Raw genomic sequence first — 6377 nt, 5'->3', positions numbered from 1 at the left:
GCCAAGACCACCCAGGAAGGGCAACAGCACAGACGTCATATCTTCTGAGGCCAAAAGATCTGAAGTGTGCGGTGATGAGCAATACGACTGTTCTGGAGCAGGAACAGATGCTGGTGAAGCGGCTGCGACGACATAGGAACGTGCACCCGCTGCGGGACATGGGGAAGCGTGTATGCCTGGATATCTTCTCACTTTGAGTGTTCCGTCCGCCTACTGGAGTTCTCACCGTGTTCCTGGTTACGCAGACATCCGGTACTGCCAATTAAGAATTCATGGAAACCAAGAAATTACGTCCGAAAGGGTGGCGATGTTCTCCCAGGATGCAGACAAGAGGACGATGACCGTCGGATATACAGCGTACCTTTGTGGCCACATTGTTGAGGAAGGGCACGTCACCTCTTGTGGGGAAGCAGAGAGCGTTCTCCGAAGTGTTGACGCATGTGGGATCTGCAAAGCGGCTTGACAACTAGCAGCATGTCAAGGTCGGACCTAGCTAAGGGCCTCGAACTGCAAGTGACAGCCCGCGAGGGCTTGTACTTCAGCTAGCGCTGGGCCGAGAATGAACCATCTGAAGGTATGTTTCACTGCTGCCTGATTCTAATTATAACAGCTGGGAAAATAATTTTTGCACCGTAGTTTTTACGTCTGATACTGCTCCTGTCTGTCAGAACAGATTGTGGTAGCAGCGCCCCATTCACTGTTCGCGGTTCTCAGGGAAAGCATGCATCTCCTGTCGATACCTGAGGAAGGGACTACTAAAGTCACAGTCAAGGCTGAAGCGACCACTTAATAAGAATGTCCTAAATGCCGCTCTGAAGCTGCGTGCAGCAAGAAATGCAATCAAAAGACTGTCATCTTGCTCTGCTGCCCTCAAAGACCAGCTCAAGAAAATGCAGCAGGAGAACGCCTTAAAGCCCGAAGAAATGCATCGCGCACAGAGTGAAACTCTGCCTCCCAAGCAACGACAATGGGTTATGCACTTTTTCTCTGCAGCAAAAAGGCTAAATGCTAAAGGGAACGTCTATTGCAAGGTGTGGATATTGGAATGTATTCTAAAGAAAATGAGGAGTGCCAAACTATACCAGCACCTTCGCAAACACGATATCATTTCTCTCTCGAGCAAAACCACATTGAAACGCTACCTGAGGCTCTTGAAGAGTGTATTTGGGTACAGCGATAGAGTGCTAAGCCAACTTAAGCAGAAAACAAAGCATATTAGCAGCATGAACAGACATGGTGGCCTTTTGGCCGATGAAATTAAACTATCAGAGCGCCTTGCTATGTCGACATGGGCCTGTTCACATCTGAAGGGCAAACCGGAACATGTGACCATGGCGTGATAGTAATGCTTGTAGCGTTCACTGGAAAATGGCTCCAGATTATTGGTGTGTTTTCTACGAGTGCAAACGTCAAAGCAGAGATGCTTGCAAAATATTAATTGAAGCAATGACTCTTGCTGAAGTCAGCGGACTATTCGTCGATTTTGTCACAAGCGATGGCTCCTCATGAAAAAGGCGTATGTGGAAAATATTGGGAATTGGAGCCAAGTCAAACAAGAACATCTGCAAGCTAGAGCACCCAGTGGACTCGGTGGTGGTGGTGAACAACATTTATAATGCAATAAATATTTACAGAGAGGTGATTGGGGTAGGCCCTATTGGCCCTTTCCCCTAACAATACTAGCTGGAGCCCCTATTCCGGGGCCCCATTGGCAAGCAACGCCGCCCGCGTCCGGTGAACCAAGGCCTTTTGGGTCTTTAGATCCTGACAGCCGAGCAGGGCCGCCTTCCAGTCCTCTCTGGTGGGGTTGGGGTTGGGGGGGATAGATGGGTTTGATTGACACGCCCAAACCATGTGGAAGGTGTCAGCCACCTCCCCACAGAACTGGCACGTGCCATCAAAGGATGTGTTGAAATGTTTAAGTACCGCCGGGCACAGTACAGTGTTAGTAAGAATTTTGATGAGGAGGCGCTCGTCAGCGCGATCCAGTCCCTTACAAGGGGCCGGGTAGCGCCGGTGCTCCTCCTTGTAGTAATCGGTGATGTGTTTGAATGTAAGGGCCAGATTGTCTGATTGGGAGTAGGCGCCCAAGGACTCGGCTCTCGGCATCTCCACTTCCTATCTGATTTCCTGTATTCGCTCAAGTGCCTCAGGAACATGTTTCTTAAGCATGTACTGAATGGACCTGATGGCATGGTATGAACTACAGTTCATAACTTAGCTTTCGTCGTTTGGGAGTACCAGGGCAGAGTTACATCATGCAACCTTGTTTTCAATATCTACATAGTTGTGCTTCCAATTACATTAACTGAAAGAAAAAGATATATGTTGTTGGAATCCTGGCTTTCCGCCGTTGCCTTTGCGCGGCTGTGCCGGCTTCCTGCGTTGTTTCTCCTCTTTCCCTTGCTCCCGCCTCAGGCGGTGGAGAGGCGGCTGGGTGACTAATCACTGTCATTTGGCCACAGCTCCGCCCCGGCTCCCCAACGGCCTTTGCCATTGGCGCCTTTTGGCGGGAATACGGGGCCCGCTTTGGGCGGCCGCGCACGGCGCGACCGTCCGAGCGGGGCCCAGAGAGAGAGATCCCTCGGAGACAGCGTAAGGTGCGTACGTTACGGTTTGTCCCTGCCGGCCTTTGCCGCTCGGACCAGTGCATATACTCGAGCTCGCCCGCACGTGTCCTCTGACCTGCAGCGGCTCGAGCCTGTCCAGCGGGTTCCAGCGACCTCCGACAGGCGTACCTTGCGTTGATTGCCCACTCTCTCTCGCAACCGGCCCAACGGTCGACACGAGAGGGAGATCACAGCACTGCCGCGGGGACATTCTCCTGCAGCGGCGTGCTAGCGGCGCACATTGCTCGAGTCGCTTCGTGCGCGCAGCGGAGCCTTGCTCCTCGCGCGCCCCCGGGACGGGGTGACTATTGAGTGTGTGTGTATCTGCTGAAGGACGACGTGAATAAACGTCTCCTTTGTGAACTTGGAGGCCTATTTCTTTGCGGCGAATCGCTCTCCTCCCTGCGGAGGTTGAGTGCGCCGCATCGGTGTCCCAGTGGTGTGTGGTGACGGCTGATCGGGGCCCTTGGCTCGCGCGAAGCTCGAACCCGCGGTGGGTGGTGGCCTGTGTCCACGTAGAAACCCACAATGTATATGTTTTATATTGTTTAGATTTTGTTCCAGGTTTCTATCCAGCCTTTAAGGCAAGATTTCAAGCTGGACTGCAGCAACATCACTTTGAAAGCGATGCCTGGTCTCACGTCCGTTCATTTTCAACTAAAAGGTTTCAAATAGATAGAGTGAATTTCGCTTTTCAACTTTTTGGAGATCGTGTTTTAAATAGGCGCCAGTTTTATAAAGATATATTGGAGGCTTCATGGGTCAGCATTGACGCTACGCTATGATTCTTTCCGTAAGGAGCCCACTAAAAATAATGTGGCTTTTATTATGCATGACTGATCAACCAAAGAACATCGCATGCAGTTGTACCTTACATTCTCTTGCAAGTACCTGGTATCAAAAACATTCGACAGAAGTCTATGTGGTTGGGAAATTTAATGTTAGGAGAAGGTAAGTGACGCCAACCAAGCAAAATACAGGAAAAACACGACGTTTCGGGACCGGCTCGGCCCCTTCTTCCCGGTGTGACTACGGGCGAGCGCAGCTTGGCTTTTTAAATCCGTGCGTGAAGACCTCCGGGTCAATGGCCGCAGCCCATGGACGTAGGATGAGGGGAGAGTCCCCAGGGAACGATTAACATTCTATCGTGTTTGCTGAATGTGCCACGACTCGAGTAGAAGCCTCCTGCGTGGGTTAGCTTCCGCTTCCAATACAATAGTGCTGTCGAAGTCAATTCGGTGGTCAAAGTGTTCACAGTGTTCGGCCACGGCGCTGCGTTGACGATTCATGTGACGGACGTCCGCTCTGTGTTGGCTCATCCTTTCCGCGAAGTTCTTCGTTTCCGCTATGTACGACGCCGAGCAGACGGAACACGGAATTTTGTACACGACGCCCTGGGTCTTTTCTCTGGGCTGCCGGTTTTTTTGGGCGGGGGAGAAGGCGACCGATAGTGCTGGTCGGTTTGTGCGTTGCCAGCACCCCTTCCTGCACCCCTTGCCAGCACCCCTGCCGCTGCGCACGACCACGGCCGCTTGATGCAAAGCGCAAAGCGAGGTGCGGCCCGCCACGTCGCACAGAAATGGCGTCTTGGGTCAAGTTCTCCGTGCGGCCGCCGCGGCCCCACTGCTCGGGGACAACTGCTCGCAGGGAAACGCCGCGACAGCTGCATCGGTGCTGACTGTTTGAGGGCGTAAACAGTGCGCTTTCTAGTTCCTCATTAAAGACTGCATTTTTAAGTCGTCATTGAAAGCGCCGATTATGTCACATATCACCGCAGCACGTGGGAATCTCCTCTCTAGTGTATGCCTGAACGCTGTCCACAAGGACCTCACGATGTTGCGTTAATGCTATGGATTATGTAGGTCTATGTAGGTCTATGTATTAGCTCTTTCCATGCTCCCACTTTGCTGATCTGTGCGCGTGCGCATCATTCCCTCTAGTTTGTATAAAAGGCGCGGGTCGGCCCCCTTCCGAAATAAAAGTTGTTAGTCAGCGCAGTTGTGTGTCCTTCTTGTTCTGGTCCTTTGTCTGCAAGCGCTGTTTTTTCTCAAGATGAATCCCAACCAACTCGCCCAGCAACACACCTTGCTGAAGAAGGAAGGTGGTTCCAGTCACATGACGTGTTAGGAATAAAAGAATCCTTGAATGTTTTAGTTTTGCATGTAGAAATGCCTACCTTATGTATGTGATCTGTGCGGCGTGAAATATATGAAGGGGGAAGAAGTAACTCGCAGCGAATGGACTCATGATGAAATACTTTGTGAAAAAGACACAAGCGTGCAATTTTGCGTCGTGATGCAAGTGAAGTTAGGCCCAATGTAGTTTTCATAGCCGTTACGCTTGGCGTACGCCGGAAGTCAGAGAGAATAAAACGCGCTGATTTGTGTTGTACCATTTCCAGTTGGTCGATCAAACTCTTAACACCAGGGTCCCAGACTGATGACGCATATTCTAGTTGTGAACGTACGAGTGTGGTATAGAGTAGAAGTTTGATGTTAGTTGGCGCTGCGTGAAAGTTACGTCTCAGATATCCCAGCATGGAATTAGCTTTGTTAGTGATGTGCTCAATGTGCGCATGCCAGCTAAGGTTAGACGTAATATGAATTCCGAGGTACTTATATTTTTTAACTGAATCAAGTAGCACACCATTAAGAGTATATACGGGAAGATCACTATTAACACGAGAAATGCGCATAAGTCTGCACTTTTCAGCATTCAAAGTCATATTCCAAGTTTTGCACCATGTTGAGATAGTGTTAAGGTCAGATTGAATCATGTGCTTGTCGTTATCATTTGTTATTTCCCGAAAGAGGACGCAGTCATCGGAAAAATGATGTACAGAAGAAGAAAGATTGCTGGGTAAGTCGTTGATGAATATAAGAAAAAGCAGGGGACCCAAGACGGTGCCTTGGGGAACCCCGGAAAGAACAGGGTGAACGGCGGAATTAACATTATTGACGGAAACAAATTGCTTTCGGTGAGTAAGGAAAAGTTCGAGCCATTTTAAAATGTTAGTGTCTAAACCTACCATGCGCAGTTTTAGTAACAAAAGATGATGGGAAACCTTATCAAATGCCTTCGCGAAATCTAGGAAGATGCAGTCGGCGATCGAGTGACGGTTTAAAATTGCGTGAAGTTTGTGTGTGAATAAGAGTAGCTGTGTTTCGCATGAATAGGACTTTCTAAAGCCGTGCTGAGAAGGATGAAAAATCGAGTTTGATTCAAGGAAAGTGACAATATGTGAAAAGAGTATGTGCTCTAAGATTTTACATCGGATGCTGGTAATAGATATGGGCCGGTAGTTAAGAGGGGAGTGTTTATTACCAGATTTATACACAGGGACCACCTTCCCAATCTTCCAATCAGCCGGTAGTTCACCTTTTTCCAATGATTGCTGAAATATTTTAGTTAAGGCGAGCGATGAATACATTTTCGTACTTTTCAGGAACTTTGTAGTAATGCAATCAACACCAGCACTGGAGGATATCTTAAGGTTGTCAATTATTTTAACTATACCATCAGTATGAATGACCACAGGATACATTGGGAGGAAGTTGTTATGATCCAGTTGGGGGAAATCCGTAGTTACACCACTTGAAAAAAAGCTCGGAAACACATCATTCAGTACATTTGTACAGTCAGTATCTGATATAGGTTCGTCACTTGAATTCGTTAGTATTATTCTAGATGTTTCAGAAGGGTTAATGACGCTCCAAAATTTTCTTGGGTTATTGAGCAACATACTCGGCAGAGTGCTATTCAAGTAAT

General features: G+C 48.9%; 1 pseudogene; it reads left to right on the top strand.

The window, feature by feature from the left end:
* Positions 1 to 337: 337 nt before the first annotated feature.
* Positions 338 to 3406, top strand: LOC149326281 (uncharacterized; annotated as a pseudogene).
* Positions 3407 to 6377: the final 2971 nt, after the last annotated feature.

This window comes from Amblyomma mixtum, chromosome 10 (genome assembly GCF_055824585.1).
Source record: "Amblyomma mixtum isolate Tamu chromosome 10, ASM5582458v1, whole genome shotgun sequence".
In the NCBI taxonomy this organism is placed as follows: Eukaryota; Metazoa; Arthropoda; class Arachnida; order Ixodida; family Ixodidae; genus Amblyomma; species Amblyomma mixtum.
This window is presented reverse-complemented; position numbering and strand designations above follow the sequence as displayed.